This window comes from Heptranchias perlo, chromosome 24 (assembly GCF_035084215.1).
Source record: "Heptranchias perlo isolate sHepPer1 chromosome 24, sHepPer1.hap1, whole genome shotgun sequence".
Taxonomy (NCBI): domain Eukaryota; kingdom Metazoa; phylum Chordata; class Chondrichthyes; order Hexanchiformes; family Hexanchidae; genus Heptranchias; species Heptranchias perlo.
The window spans coordinates 4,775,528-4,791,548 of NC_090348.1; positions in this window are offsets into that span (position 1 = coordinate 4,775,528).

The window sequence follows — 16,021 nt, forward strand, 5'->3', positions numbered from 1 at the left end:
GGGATCCTTGGCTTTATAAATAGAGGCATAATGAACAAAAGCAAGAAAGTTGTATTTTATATTTCAGATTTCCAGAACTTTTTAATTTCAAATTTCATGCAGTTTTTATTCCCGATTTCATCCATTTTTAATTTCAGGTTTCTTGTATTTTTCATTTCAAATTTCCAGATTTTTTTTATTTCCGATGTCATGCATCTTCTATTTCAGATTTCTGGAATGTTTTATTTCAGATTTCTATGCTTTCTTTTATGATTTTATGCATTTTTTATTTAAGATTTCTTGTATTTTTATTTCAGATTTCTATAGTTTTATATTTCAGATTTCATGCTATTTTTATTGAAGTTTGCTTGTATTTTTAATTCAAATTTCTTATATCTTTATTTCAGATTTCTTGTCATTTTTATTTCATAAGAACATAAGAAATAGGAGCAGTAGGCCATACGGCTCATTCGCCATTCAATCAGATCGTGGCTGATCTTCAACCTCAACTCCACTTTCCTGCCCGATCCCCATATCCCTTGATTCCCCGAGTCCAAAAATCTATCAATCTCAGCCTTGAATATATTCAATGACTCTGGATCCATGGCCCTCTGGGGTACAGAATTCCAAAGATTCACAACCCTCTGAGTGAAAAAATTCCTCCTCATCTCACTCTTAAATGGCCGACTCCTTATCATGCGACTATGCCCTCTAGGTCAAACTTCTATTATTTTTTATTTCAAATTTCCAATATTCTTTATTTCAAATTTGCAGAATTTTTTATTTCAAATTTCTTATATCTTTATTTGCTTTCTTGTAATTTTTAATTCAAATTTCTATTTTTTTATTTCAAATTTCCAGTAATGTATTTTTTAAATTCATGTATTTTTATTTCATATTTCTAGAATTTATTTCAGATTTCTTGTATTTTCTATTTTAGATTTCTTGCATTTTTATTTCAAATGTCTAGTAGTTTTTATTTCAATTTTCTTCTATTCTTTATCTCAAATTTCCAGAATTAAAAAAAATTCTTGTATCTTTATTTGATTTCTTGTCATTTTTACTTCAAATTCCTTCTATTCTTTATTTCAAATTTCCAGAATTTCTTATTTCAGAATTAATGTATTTTCTATTTCAGATTTCTGGAATTTTTAAATTTCAGATTTCTTGTATTTTTTTATTTCAAAATTCTAGTATTTTTTATTTCAGATTTCTATATTTTCATTTCAGGTTTCATGCATTTTTTATTTTCAATTTTCTGTAGTTTTTATTTCAGAATTTCCTACATTTTTTATTTCTTATTTGTGCAATTTTTCAGATTTCATACATTTTTTATTTCAGATTTCTTGTATTTTTACTTCAAATTTCCAGAATTTTCCATTTCAGACTTCTTGTATTTTTCATTTCAAATTTGCAGAATTTTTTATTTCAAATTTTCAGTATTCTTTATTTCAAATTTGCAGAATTTTTATTTCAAATTTCTTGTATTTTTATTTGCTTTCTTGTAATTTTTAATTCAAACTTCTAGTATTTTTTATTTCAAATTTCTTCTATTCTTTATTTCAAATTTCCAGAATTCCTTTTTTCAAAGTTCTTGGGCCTGATTTTAGCAGGCCTGCGGGTTTCCGGCGGGTTGGTTTTCGGGTGCGTGGCCTCTGCGCCCGGTGAAATTAGTGGGTTGCCCGCGCGATCGTAGCAGGCAATGCACTAATTGGAATCACTTACCTGCTCCTCCGGGGTCCGCGCTGCTGGTCTGCGCGTCGGGCGGGCTGCGCATGCGCAGTACGATCTGTCAGCTGGAGGCTCTCTACTTAAAGGGGCAGTCCTCCACTGACAGATGCTGCAACCAATGGAACAAATTACAGCATGGAGCAGCCCAGGGGGAAGGCTGCTCCCAGTTTAATGATGCCTCACCCCAGGTATCATCAGATGGGGTGAGGAGGAGGGGGAGGACAGAGATCTTCCACCCGGCGGGCGGGAGGAAGCGGCCTGCCTCTGCCACCAAGAAGGCCTGGCTCGAGGTGGCAGAGGGGGTCACCTGCACCACCAACATATGGCCCACCTGCATACAGTGCAGGAGTCGCTCCAATGACCTCAGTAGGTCAGCCACAATGAGAACACGTAGTCTTTCCCCTACACTCCGTCTGCCACAACACTGCCCCCACCCCACATCTCCTTCGGCACCGCCAACACTACTCTGTCACATCACCCCTCATACCCACTCAAACCCCATCCTCATCTTACCTGCACCTACTCACCTCGCCAGTACTCACCCGCCACTAACACGCAACCCATTCCTCATACAATCTCATGTCTCTATCCCATACTCACCCTCTCGTGCATCTCTCTCACGGCCAGCCTCACTCAACCTGCCACCACCTGTGCTGCAGCCACAGGGCATGCATCGCATATGTGCAGTGGGCAGCCTACGGCAAACGTGTCGTGAGCATGAAGGGGATGCACAAGGGTGTCTGAGGGTTTGCCATGGGTGTTACCTATATTGAATTTCAGAGCAACAAACATCACACATTATATTGGCACCAACACTGCCATGTCTCCGCGAATCCTGTCTGTTGTGTCCAATAATGCCCGCTCCTGGGTATCACTATGAGGACCCACCACTGATGCCACCCATTGTGTTACTGCAGAGTAGGTGCAGGTGTATTTGCAGGGCTCTTCCGCGCCGACGACTGAGAGACATCGGCGGTGTACCCGGCTGCACCCTGGAAGGATGCGGAGGAGAAGTTGTGGAGGGCAGTGGTGACTTTGGCAGTGACAGGTAAGCAGATGGTGCTGGGGCCAGCCAGGAGCAGCTCGGCATGAAAGAGCCTGCAGATCTCCACGACTACATGTCGAGTGAATCTGCGCCTCCGTGTGCACTGCTGCTCAGAGAGGTCCGGGGAGCTGCGCCTCGGTCTGTGGACCCTGTGCGGAGGGTAGTGCCCTCTGCGACGCGTCTCTCTCTGCGGTAGCCCTCCCTCCTGCTGTACAGGTGGATGTGACACAGCACTCTGTTGTGGAGCTCCACGTGTCAGAGGTGGACGGCGTGGACTTCGAGGCTGCTGGGGCTGGTCATGCTGTTCGTCCTCCGAGGATGTCAACACACCACCCATCTGGCAGGTGTTGGTCTGAGGGGTTGTGCAGGGTAGGTAGTTGGTTCCTCGCACTGGGGATGCGGTTTCACGTCGGTCTGTCCTCTGGCTTGGCGGGGGGTGGTGGAGGGCAGGGGTTGCCCTACGTGACGCGGTGGCCTCCTGCGTGGGTGAGGGCTCTCCCACCCGCTGTGGAGTGCACCTTGGCACCTGCCACAGGCTGCTGGCTGGAACACGACCGGTTGAAGGGAGACTGTTTCCCCCAGTGTGTGAAACTCACTGCCTTGAAGCTAAAATCCCACACTTCCTGTTTTGACAGCTGCTTCAGCTCATTTAATGGCCTCAACAAGCAAGGTAAGTACACTCAAGTGGAACCCCGCTGGCTTTAATTGCCTGCGGGATTCCCACCAGCGGGGCCTGCACACGCAGCCCCGCACGTCAGCACGGCACCCGGAAGTGGCCGGGATCTCGGCGCGATCCGGTCATGTGACTGGATATCGGGATTTTCGGGGCCCCCCCGCTGGAAACCCGCAGGAAACCCGACGCTAAAATCGAGCCCCTTGTATCTTTATTTGATTTCCTGTCATTTTTACCTCAAATTTCTTCTATTCTTTATTTCAAATTTCCAGAATTTCTTATTTCAGATTTCATGGGCTCGATTTTAAAACTGAGCTGGGAAGGGGGCGGTGGCGGGGGGCGCAAATTGAGGACAGGAAACCCATTAGTACGGGTATCCCGTACGTCCTTACGATTTTGACGTAAGGACGTCTTTTATTTTTTTTTGTTGGTTTCCCGTCTGACTGACCGGCCTGATTGACAGGCTGGTCTCAGTCGGAAGGGAGACTGGCCAGGGAGAGGACGTGTAAGTCTGCAGGTAATTCTTTGTTTGTATGGACGGGAGGGTAAGGGGGGAACATGGGTGGGCAGGGGGGAATGGGTGGGCATGGATGGGCACATGGGCATGGGTGGACGCAGGCAGCTGCCAGGGTATCTGGCGCACATGTGCGGTGGTCACAGATGAGCTGAGTGTTCATGGAGTGATAGCCCTTCATGTTGATGAACAGTCCTGGCTCATGTGGAGGTGCTCGTATTGCTATATGGGTGCAATCGATTACACCCTGCACCCGTGGGAAGCCAGCCACAGCGTGGAATCCCATTTCCCTCTTCGTCTGCTGAGGTCATCCATGGGGAAGTTGATATAGTGCGAGGCCCTGCAGAACAAGCCGTCAGTGACCTGCCTTATGCACTTGTGTGCAGACAACTGAGAGACCCCGGCGATGTCCCCAGTGGCACCCTGGAAGGATCCAGAGGCGAAGAAGTTGAGGGCAGGGGTGACTTTGACAGCGACAGGTAAGAAGATGGTGCTCGGTCCATCTGTGAGCAGCTCGTCATTAAGGAGGCTGCAGATGTCCACGACTACCTGGGGACTGACTCCGTATGCACTGCTCCTCAGAGAGGTCTAGGAAGATGAGCCTCGGTCTGTAGACCCTGTGGCGAGGGTAGTGCCTTCTGCAATGCATCTCTCTCTGCGGTTGCCCTCCCTCCTGCTATGCAGGTGGATGTGTCACAGCACTGTGTTGTGGAGGTCCACGTGTCTGAGGTGGACGGCGTGGCCGGCGAGGCTGGTGATGCTGTTCGTCCTCCGAGTAGGTCATGACTGCAGCTATGGCGGCCCCCATCCAGAAGATGTACGCTTGAGGGGGTCCGCAGGGTAGGTAAATGTGTCTGCACACCGGAGTTGAGGTTCCAAGTTTGTGAATTTTATTGTTAGGAGGAGGGTGGTGGAGGCCAAACTTTGTCCTAAGTGACAGAATGGCCTCCTGCAATGAGTGAGGGTCTCCCCCCCACCTCTCAAATGGACCTCTGCAGCTCCCACTGGCTGGTGGCTGCAACACGTCTGTTTCAACTGGGAGTGTTTCCCCCAGCACAGGAAACACGCTCTGTTGACATGAAAATCCCACCCCTCCTAAAATATCCTCCCAATCAGGTTTGCAAACGACCTGAACTACGTAATTAATTACTTTAAGTGGGATCCCGCCGGCTTTAATTGCCGGTGGGAGTCCCGCACGCGGGGGCTGCGCGCTCATCTAAGCGCGTCACTGGGGAACCCGGAAGTGGGTGGGTTGGAGCCGGGCTCTGGACTCGTCCCGGGTCCCCAATTTTAGGAGTGTGTCCCCCACACCCCCCCCCCGTCACAAATGCACCCGCTCGGCCATCTGAAAATTGACCCCCTTGTATTTTTCATTTCAAATTTCCAGAATTTTTTATTTCAAATTTCCAGTATTCTTTATTTCAAATTTGCAGAATTTTTTATTTCAACTTTCTTGTATCTTTGTTTGCTTTTGCATAATTTTTAATTCAAACTTCTAATATTTTTTATTTCAAATTTCCAGTATTGTACTTTTTAAATTCATGCATTTTCTATTTCATATTCCTGGAATTTTTTATTTCAGATTTCTATTTTTTCATTTCAGATTTCATGCAATTTTTATTGAAGTTTTCTTGTATTTTTTATGTCAGATTTCTTGTAATTTTTATTTCAAACTTCTAGGGCTCGAATTTAGCAGGCCTGCGGGTTCCCAGCGGGTGGTCCTCCGGGAGCGTCGAAAACGCGAACGGCGAAATTAGTGGGTTGCCCACGCGATCGTAGCAGGCAATCCACTAATAGGATCCAATTACCTGCTCCTCCGGGGTCCACGGCGCTGGCCTGCGCGTCGGGCGGGCTGCGCATGCGCAGTACGATCTGTCAGCTGGAGGCTCTCGAGTTAAAGGGGCAGTCCTCCACTGACAGATGCTGCAACCAATGGGACAAATTGCAGCATGGAGCAGCCCAGGGGGAAGGCTGCTCCCAGTTTAATGATGCCTCACCCCAGCTATCATCAGATGGGGTGAGGAGGAGGGGGAGGACACAGATCTTCCCCCCGGCGGGCGGGAGGAAGCGGCCTGCCTCTGCCACCAAGAAGGCCTGGCTCGAGGTGGCAGAGGGGGTCACCTGCACCACCAACATATCGCCCACCTGCATACAGTGCAGGAGGCGCTGCAATGACCGCAGTAGGTCAGCCACAGTGAGAACACGAAGTCTTTCCCCTACACTCCGTCTGCCACAACACTGCCCCCACCCCAAATCTCCTTCAGCACCGCCAACACTATTCTGTCACATCACCCTTCATGCCCACTCACACCCCATCCTCATCTTACCTCCACCTACTCACCTCGCCAGTACTCATCCTGCCACTAACACGCGACCCAATCCTCATACAATCTCATGGCTCCATCCCATACTCACCCTCTCGTGCATCTCCCTCACGGCCAGCCTCACTCAACCTGCCACCACCTGTGCTGCAGCCACAGGGCATGCATCACATATGTGCAGTAGGCAGGGTAAGGCAAACGTCTCGTCAGCATGAAGGGGGTGCACAAGGGTGTCTGAGGGTTTGTCATGGGTGTTACCCATATTGAATTTCAGAGCCACAAACAGCACACATTATATTGACACCACCACTGCCATGTCTCCGCGAATCCTGTCCATTGTGTCCAATAATGCCCGCTCCTGGGTATCACTATGAGGACCCACCACTGATGCCACCCATCGTGTTACTGCAGAGTAGGTGCAGGTGTATTTGCAGGGCTCGTCCGCGCAGACAACTGAGAGACATCGGCGGTGTTGCCGGCTGCACCCTGGAAGGATGCGGAGGAGAAGGTGTGGAGGACAGTGGTGACTTTGCCAGCGACAGGTAAGCAGTTGGTGCTGGGGCCAGCCAGGAGCAGCTCGGCATGAAAGAGGCTGCAGATCTCCACGACTACATGCCGAGCGAATCTGCGCCTCCCTGTGCACTGCTGCTGGGAGAGGTCCGGGGAGCTGCGCCTCGGTCTGTGGACCCTGTGGCGAGGGTAGTGCCCTCTGCGACGCGTCTCTCTCTGCGGTAGCCCTCCCTCCTGCTGTGCAGGTGGGCGTGCAACCACACCGTGTTGGGGGGATCCACGTCTCTGCGGCGGACGGCGTGGACTGCGAGGCTGCTGGTGGTGGTCATGCTCTTCGTCCTCCGAGGGTGTCCACACACCACCCAACTGGCAGGTGTTGGTCTGAGGGGTTGTGCAGGGTAGGTGTGTGGGTCCTCGGACTGGGGCTGCGGTTTCGTGTCGGTCTGTCCTCTGGCTTGGCCGGGGGGTGGTGGGGGGCAGGGGTTGCCCTATGTGACGCGGTGGCCTCCTGCGTGGGTGAGGGCGCTCCCCCGTGGAGCGCACCTTGGCACCTGCCACAGGCTGCTGGCTGCCACACGCCTGGTTTGAAGGGTCCTGTTTCCCCCAGTGTGGGAAACTGACTGCTTTGAACGTAAAATCCCACACTTCCTCTTTTGACAGCTGCTTCAGCTCATTAACTGACCACAACGAGCAAGTTAAGTGCTCTCAAGTGGAACCCCGCTGGCTTTAATTGCCTGCGGGATTCCCACCAGCGGGGCTTGCGCGCGCAGCCCCGCACGTCAGCGCGGTACCCGGAAGTGGCCGGGATTTCGTCCGAATCCGGTCACGTGATCGGAGATCGGGATTTTCGGGGCCCCCCCGCTGGAAACCCGCAGGTAACCCGACCCTAAAATCGAGCCCCTAGTCTTTTTTATTTCAAATTTCCAGTATTCTTTATTTCAAATTTCCAGAATTTTTTATTTCAAATTTTTAAAATGTTTTCTTGTAATTTCTATTTCAAACTTTTAGTATTTTTTATTCTTGTATTGTGTTGCATTTTGGAAGGAAGAATGAGGAGGGGCCATATAAATGAAATGGTACAATTTTAAAGTGAGTTCAGGAACAGAGAGTTCACATACACAAATGTTTAAAGATGGCAGGACAAGTTGATAAGGCTGTTAAAAAGGTATACAGGATCCTTGGCTTTATAAATAGAGGCATAGAGAACAAAAGCAACAAAGTTGTATTTTTTATTTCAGATTTCCAGAACTTTTTAATTTCAAATTTCCTGCAGCTTTTATTTCAGATGTCATCCTTTTTAATTTCAGAGTTTTTGTATTTTTAATTCAGATTTCATGCATTTTTTAATTTCCGATTGCTTGTATTTTTAATGTAAAATTTACAGTATTTTTCAATTCTGATTTCTTGCGTTTTTTATTTTGTGCATTTTTTCAACCTTTATTCAATGTTTTAACATAACTCAACAGTTTGTAAACATAGGGATGGGACCTGCATCTGTGTTTTATGTGTACAATGTCTGATCTCCATTCAGACTCCATGCGGACCCGTATCTTATATTTTGGAGATAGGAAGAGCAGGCTGCCTTTAAGTGGTGCTAGCCACTCGCGATATCGGGACCCCCTGCTGTATGGTGATTTACCTGATTGCTGCAGGTGGGCCATATGTTGGCAATCAGGTAAATCACCATACAGCACGAATGCTATGTGCTGCCTGCATCTCAATGACCGGGCACAGGCTAATCGCTGGCTGGAGCGTTGAGTTCCAATATCACATCTGTCCCTTTAAATCAACGTTGCACATTGATCTACCGTATAGTGTCCCTACTTTACATGCTGCCGGTGTTTGTTATCTGCATTTGCGCAAATGCCTTTACCCAAAATGGCGTCAGCCGCACATCACGCTAGAAGTGCGCATGTGCATTCCGGAAGTCATTTTGGGTCCTTAGAAGGCCGTGTAGCGACTACAAAACAGGCGCTACATGGCCCAATTTATAGGCCCTTGTATTTTCTATTTCAAATTTCTAGTGTTATTTATTTCAGAATTCATGCATTTTTATTGAAGTTTTCTTGCATTTTCTTATTTCAAATTTCTTGTATCTTTACTTCAGATTTCTTGCAATTTTTATTTCAAACATCTGGGGCTCGAATTTGCCAGGCCTGCGGGTTTCCGGCGGGTTGGGTTTCGGGAGCGTGGTCAACACGCTCGGTGAAATTAGTGGGTTGCCCGCGCGATCGTAGCAGGCAACACACTAATAGGATTCAATTACCTGCTCCTCCGGGGTCCACGCTGCTGGTCTGCGCGTCGGGCGGGCTGCGCATGCGCAGTACGATCTGTCAGCTGGAGGCTCTCTAGTTAAAGGGGCAGTCCTCCACTGACAGATGCTGCAACCAATGGAACAAATTGCAGCATGGAGCAGCCCAGGGGGAAGGCTGCTCTCAGTTTAATGATGCCTCACCCCAGGTATCATCAGATGGGGTGAGGAGGAGGGGGAGGACACAGATCTTCCCCCCGGCGGGCGGGAGGAAGCAGCCTGCCTCTGCCACCAAGAAGGCCTGGCTCGAGGTGGCAGAGGGGGTCACCTGCGCCACCAACATATGGCCCACCTGCATACAGTGCAGGAGGCGCTGCAATGACCGCAGTAGGTCAGCCACAGTGAGAACACGAAGTCTTTCCCCTACACTCCGTCTGCCACAACACTGCCCCCACCCCACATCTCCTTCGGCACCGCCAACACTACTCTGTCACATCACCCTTCATACCCACTCAAACCCCATCCTCATCTTACCTCCACCTACTCACCTCGCCAGTACTCATCCTGCCACTAACACGCAACCCAATCCTCATACAATCTCATTGCTCCATCCCATACTCACCCTCTCGTGCATCTCCCTCACGGCCAGCCTCACTCAACCTGCCAGCACCTGTGCTGCAGCCACAGGGCATGCATCACATATGTGCAGTAGGCAGCGTAAGGCAAACGTGTCGTGAGCATGAAGGGGGTGCACAAGGGTGTCTGAGGGTTTGTCATGGGTGTTACCTATATTGGATTTCAGAGCAACAAACAGCACACATTATATTGACACCAACACTGCCATGTCTCCGCGAATCCTGTCCGTTGTGTCCAATAATGCCCGCTCCTGGGTATCACTATGAGGACCCACCACTGATGCCACCCATCGTGTTACTGCAGAGTAGGTGCAGGTGTATTTGCAGGGCTCTTCCGCGCAGACGACTGAGAGACATCGGCGGTGTAGCCGGCTGCACCCTGGAAGGATGCGGAGGAGAAGTTGTGGAGGGCAGTGGTGACTTTGACAGCGACAGGTAAGCAGTTGGTGCTGGGGCCAGCCAGGAGCAGCTCGGCATGAAAGAGCCTGCAGATCTCCACGACTAACATGTCGAGCGAATCTGCGCCTCCCTGTGCACTGCGGCTCGGAGAGGTCCGGGGAGCTGCGCCTCGGTCTGTGGACCATGTGGCGAGGGTAGTGCCCTCTGCGATGCGTCTCTCCCTGCGGTAGCCCTCCCTCCTGCTGTGCAGGTGGGCGTGCAACAACACCGTGTTGGGGGGCTCCACGTCTCTGCGGCGGACGGCGTGGACTGCGAGGCTGCTGGGGCTGGTCATGCTGTTCGTCCTCCGAGGGTGTCCACGCACCACCCATCTGGCAGGTATTGGTCTGAGGGGTTGTGCAGGGTAGGTGGGTGGTTCCTCGGACTGGGGCTGCGGTTTCGTGTCGGTCTGTCCTCTGGCTTGGCGGGGGGTGGTGGAGGGCAGGGGTTGCCCTATGTGACGCGGTGGCCTCCTGCGTGGGTGAGGGCTGTCCCCCGTGGAGTGCACCTTGGCACCTGCCACAGGCTGCAACACGCCTGGTTGGAGAGAGACTGTTTCCCCCAGTGTGTGAAACTCACTGCCTTGAACCTAAAATCCCACACTTCCTCTTTTGACAGCTGCTGCAGCTCATTAAATGACCTCAACAAGCAAGGTAAGTACACTCAAGTGGAACCCCGCTGGCTTTAATTGCCTGCGGGATTCCCACCAGCGGGGCTTGCGCGCGCAGCCCCGCACGTCAGCGCAGTACCCGGAAGTGGCCGGGATTTCGGCGCGATCCGGTCACGTGACCGGATATCGGGATTTTCGGCGCTCCCCCGCTGGAAACCCGCAGGAAACCCGACGCGAAAATCGAGCCCCTAGTCTTTTTTATTTCAAATTTCCCGTATTCTTTATTTCAAAGTTCCAGAATTTTGTATATCAAATTTCTTGTATGTTTCTTTGATTTCTTGCAATTTTTATTTCCAACTTTTAATACTTTTTATTTCAAATTTCCAGTATTTAATTTTTCAAATTTCCAGAACTTTTTATTTCAAATTTCATGCAGTTTCTATTTCAGATCTCTAATTTTTTTTATTTCAGGTTTCTTGTATCTTTTATTTCAGATTTCTGGAATTTTTTGTTGCAGAGTTCTGTACTTTTTATTTCAGATTTTATGCATTTTTTATTTCAGATTTCTATATTTTTATATTTCAAATTCCATGCATTTTTATTGAAGTTTTCTTGTATTTTTTTATTTCAAATTTGTTGTATCTTTAGTTCAGATTTCTTGTAATTTTTATTTCAAACTTCTAGTACTTTTATTTCAAATTTCCAGTCTATTATTTTTCAAATTTCCAGTATTGTATATTTCAAATTGATGCATTTTCAATTTCAGATTTCTGTTACTTTTTATTTCAAATTTCTAGTATTTTTTATTTCAGATTTCTTGGGCTCAATTTTCAAATGGCGGCGGGGTGGCAGCGGTGGGGAGGAGGGTCAATGGGCGCACGGCAAACCCGGTTAATAAAAACTTACCATTCCCCACGCGATCGCAAGTTAATTGGTGGCCCTTAATGTGGCTTCTGGGTTTGCCGTTGGAAAGCTGCGCAGTGGGTGGACTGCGTACCCACATGACAGGCTGTCAGCTGGAGCGTCTACATTTAAAGGACCATTGTTCCAGTGGCTTTTGCTGGAGCAAAGACCAAGAACACACAATATGGAGCAGCACAGAGGCAAGGCTGCTCAAAGATTTAGTGATGCCTCACTCCAGGTGCTACTGCCCGGGGTGAGGAGGAGGAGGGAGCAGTTTTACCCGGCCGATAGGAGGAAGTGCCCTGCTTCTGCCACCAAGAAGGCCTGGCTCGAGGTGGCAGAGGAGGTCACCAGCAGCAGCAACATCTCCCTCACCTGGGTCCAGTGCAGGAAGTGTTTCAATGACCTAACTAGGTCAGCAATAATGAGTACACTTACTGATTCTCCTGCATTCCGTGTTCCACATCAGCACCCACACCCCCCCCCCCCACAACCCTCAACTCATTCTGCACTGCCAAGACTACATCATCCTCAACTTACCATCACTTCCTCACCTCCCCATCTGTGACTCCACCACTACCAATCACCCCAATCCCGATCCAATGTGATGTCTCTGTCTCATACTCGCCCTCTGATGCACCTCTTTCACGGTCAGCCTCACCCAAAGCAATGCATTCATTGGCTGACCACTTCACCATCACTCACTCACACGTCTGCACTTTCTCCCCTTCTAGAAGAGAGCTCAGAATGCACGCGAAAGAGCAAGGACTGGAGGGGGGCCTCCACAAATAGTGGTCCTCACAGAGGCGGAGGAGGAGGCCCTGGAGATCAGCCGCACCCTCGAGTGCCTGTCCGTCTGGGATGCCGAGACTGGCAGCCTACAAACATCTGGTGACACAACTTTAACATTCATCACACACATGAATTGATGATAACAATGTTTGGCATGTTGAACACCTCAGTATACTCATCGCAACATGATACATGTGTGATGATATTTAATATTGCCTTCTGTTCTCTTACAGGCCATTCAACGACCGCAGTGATGGGAGAGGGCGATTTCTCAGAGGAGCTCCTGGCCTCTGAGGGTGCACCGCCACATCTTAGCGAGCCATCCACCAGCGCAGATACTCACACCTCGGTGGGTTCTAGTAGTCAGGGTTGGCATCTGGTGAGTCACCACACACAAGTGAGCACGAGCAGACACTGGTGGCAGGGGCAGCTGTGGAGAGTCCGTGTCAGTGGGCGCTCTCCTCTCCAGCCTCTGCTCAGCTGGATGCAGATGCTAAATCCCGGGGGCTATCCTTTAAAAGGAGAATGATCGAGGGACAGCAGCACATTTGCAAGGTACTGGAAATTGTCCACACACACTCTCCACAATAGCGCAGGGGATGGAGGGTCCAACTCTTGCATGAGTGGAATGGTGGCACAGGTACATGAGGGAATCTCTGAGATAGTGTCACAGGTACGTGAGGGAATCTCTGAGATAGTGTCACAGGGACGTGAGCAACTGTCTGAGATGGTGTCGCAGGTAACTGCGGAAATGTCTGAGATAGTGTCGCAGTTAAATGCGGGAATGTCTGCAATGGAGAGAAAGCTAGCCTCCCTTGAGCTTCAAGCACGCCTCACAAATGAGTCCATTCAGGCTCTGACAATGGCCGTGCGGATTCAGGGTGAACTACATTCTGCTGCCTTAGACAGGCAGATAGATACGTTAGCACTGGTCTTACAAGGCATCACACATGTCCTCCAAACTGTTGTCCAGCAGAGTGGTAGGAGTGATGTGGGCCTGGCCCATGAGAGGGTTGATGGCGAAAGGGGACATGGAAGTGGGGATGCCACCCAATGCACCCAGACTTCTATTTGAAAATTTTATTTCAGATTACTTGTATTGTTTATTCTTGTATTGTGTTGCATTTTGGAAGGAAGAATATGGAGTGGCAATATAAACGAAATGGTACAATTCTAAAGGGGTTGCAGGAACAGAGTGACCTGGGGTGGGGGTTCACATATACAATAATAAAAGGTGACAGGACAAGTTGATAATGCTGTTAAGAAAAATCCGGGATCCTTGGCTTTATAAATAGAAGCATAGAGAACAAAAGCAAGAAAGTTGTATTTTTTATTTCAGATTTCCAGAACTTTTTAATTTCAAATTTCCTCCAGCTTTTATTTCAGATTTCTTCCTTTTTAATTTCAGATTTCTTATATTTTTAATTCTGATTTCTTGCATTTTTAATTTCAAATTTCCAGAATTTTTAAATTTGATTTCATGTATTTTCTATTTCAGCTTTCTGGAATTTCTTATTTTGGATTTCTTATATTTTTTATTTCAAATTTCTAGTGTGTTTTATTTCAGATACTTTGGGCACAATTTTAACTTTTAAGTCTGGGTGGGTTGGGGGTGGGAGGCAAACAAAATAGGGCATTTCTGGAGTGGGAAGGAATCGCAGCTCGAACCCACTGAAAAACGTGCACGACCCAGACCCATTAATTGCCGATATTTAAACCAACAATTGAAGTACTTGAAATCTGCATTAATGTTATTGATTATGCCCGCAAGCAATTTCATTGCTGCCTCAATGTGTTTCCTGTGCTGTGTGAAACACGACGTGGGAAACTCGGCGTGTTTCAGCCGGCAGCCATTTGGACATTTAAATCCATTTTTGACAGATGGGGATTAAAGGTCAGTTTTTACAGCAGGGCACTCAGTTCTCTTAGACTAACTTTTGGCTGGGAGATCCTTGTGTTTGGACTGAGAATTCTTGGTTCACATTCAGAATTGTTCTGTTTACACATATTTAACTATTTTTTGGAGTTCCTCAAACTGATACCATCAAGATGGGAGGCGCAATGACTGCATTCACCAGTACATCCGAGGACGAGGAACATCACCATCCTCGCCAGGCATTCACTTCCGCCACTTGCAGCTCCACAACACAGTGCTGCCCCACAGGCACCTGCACAAGAGCAGAGAGGGCAACATGAGAGGCACTGCCCTCGTGAGAGGGTCTACAGACTGAGGCTGAGCTTCCTGGACTTTTCTGAGCAGCAGTGCACATGGAGGCTCAGAGTCACTCGACATGTAGTCGTGGACATCTGCAGCCTCCTTCATGCCGAGCTGCTCCCGGCTGGTTCGAGCACCATCTTCTTACCTGTCGCTGTCAAAGTCACCACTGCCCTCAACAACTTCTCCTCCACATCCTTCCAGGGTGCCACCGGGGACATCGCCGACGTCTCTCAGTCGTCTGCTCAAAAAAGCCCTGCAAATACACCTACACCCACTCTGCAGTGACACAATGGGTGGCATCAGGTGTGGGTCTTCATGGTGATCCTCAGGGAAGGGCATTATTGCACAAACCAGACAAGATTTGCAAAGACGTGGCAGTAGTGGTGACAATATAATATGTAATGTGAGTTGAACAGAAATCAAATATAAGTAAAAACCATGACAAACCCTCAAACACCCTTGTGCATCCCCTTCATGCTCACGACATGTTTGCCTTACGCTTCCTACTACACATATGTGATGCATGCCCTGTGGCTGCAGCACAGGTAGTGGCAGGTTGGGTGAGGCTGACCGTGAAAGAGATGCACGAGAGGGTGAGTATGAGACGGAGCCATGAGATTGTATGAGGATTGGGTTGAGTGGTAGTGGTGGGATGAGTACTGGCGAGGTGAGTAAGTGCAGGTAAGATGAGGATGAGCTTTGAGTGGGTGTGAGGAGTGATGTGATAGAGTAATGTTGGCAGTGCAGAAGGAGATGTGGGTGGGGGCGGTGTTATGGCAGACGGAATGTCGGGGAATGAGGAAGTGTACTTACTTCGGCTGACCTACTTAGATCATTGAAGCGCCTCCTGCACTGTTTGCAGGTGCGTGATATGTTGGTGGTGCTGGTGACCTCCTCTGCCACCTCGAGCCAGGCCTTCGTGCTGGCAGAGGCAGGCCACTTCCTCCTGTCTGCCGGGGAGAAGATCTCTGTCCTCCTCCTCCTCACCCCATCCAGTAGGACCTGGAGTGAGGCATCATTAAACCTGGGAGCAGCCTTCCCCCTAGGCTGCTCCATGCTGTAATTTTGGCTCCTTTCTGCAGCATCAGTCAGTGGAGGACTGCCCCTTTAAATAGGGCTCCTCCAGCTGACAGTCTATGATGCGGCTGCGCAGCTTTCCGGCGCGAAACCCGGAAGCCAAGGTAAGTGCCTTCAATTAGGCTGCGATCGCGTGCGGAGCACCCCGAATTCACTGGGCGCGTTACACATGCGCCCAGTCGACCCCCCGCTGCCAACCCGCCTGCCTCCTAAAATCGAGCCCATAGTATTTTTTATTTCAAATTTCCAGTATTTTTTATTTCAAATTCATGCTTTTTCAATTTCATATTTCTATAATTTCTTATTTCAAGTTTGTTGTATTTC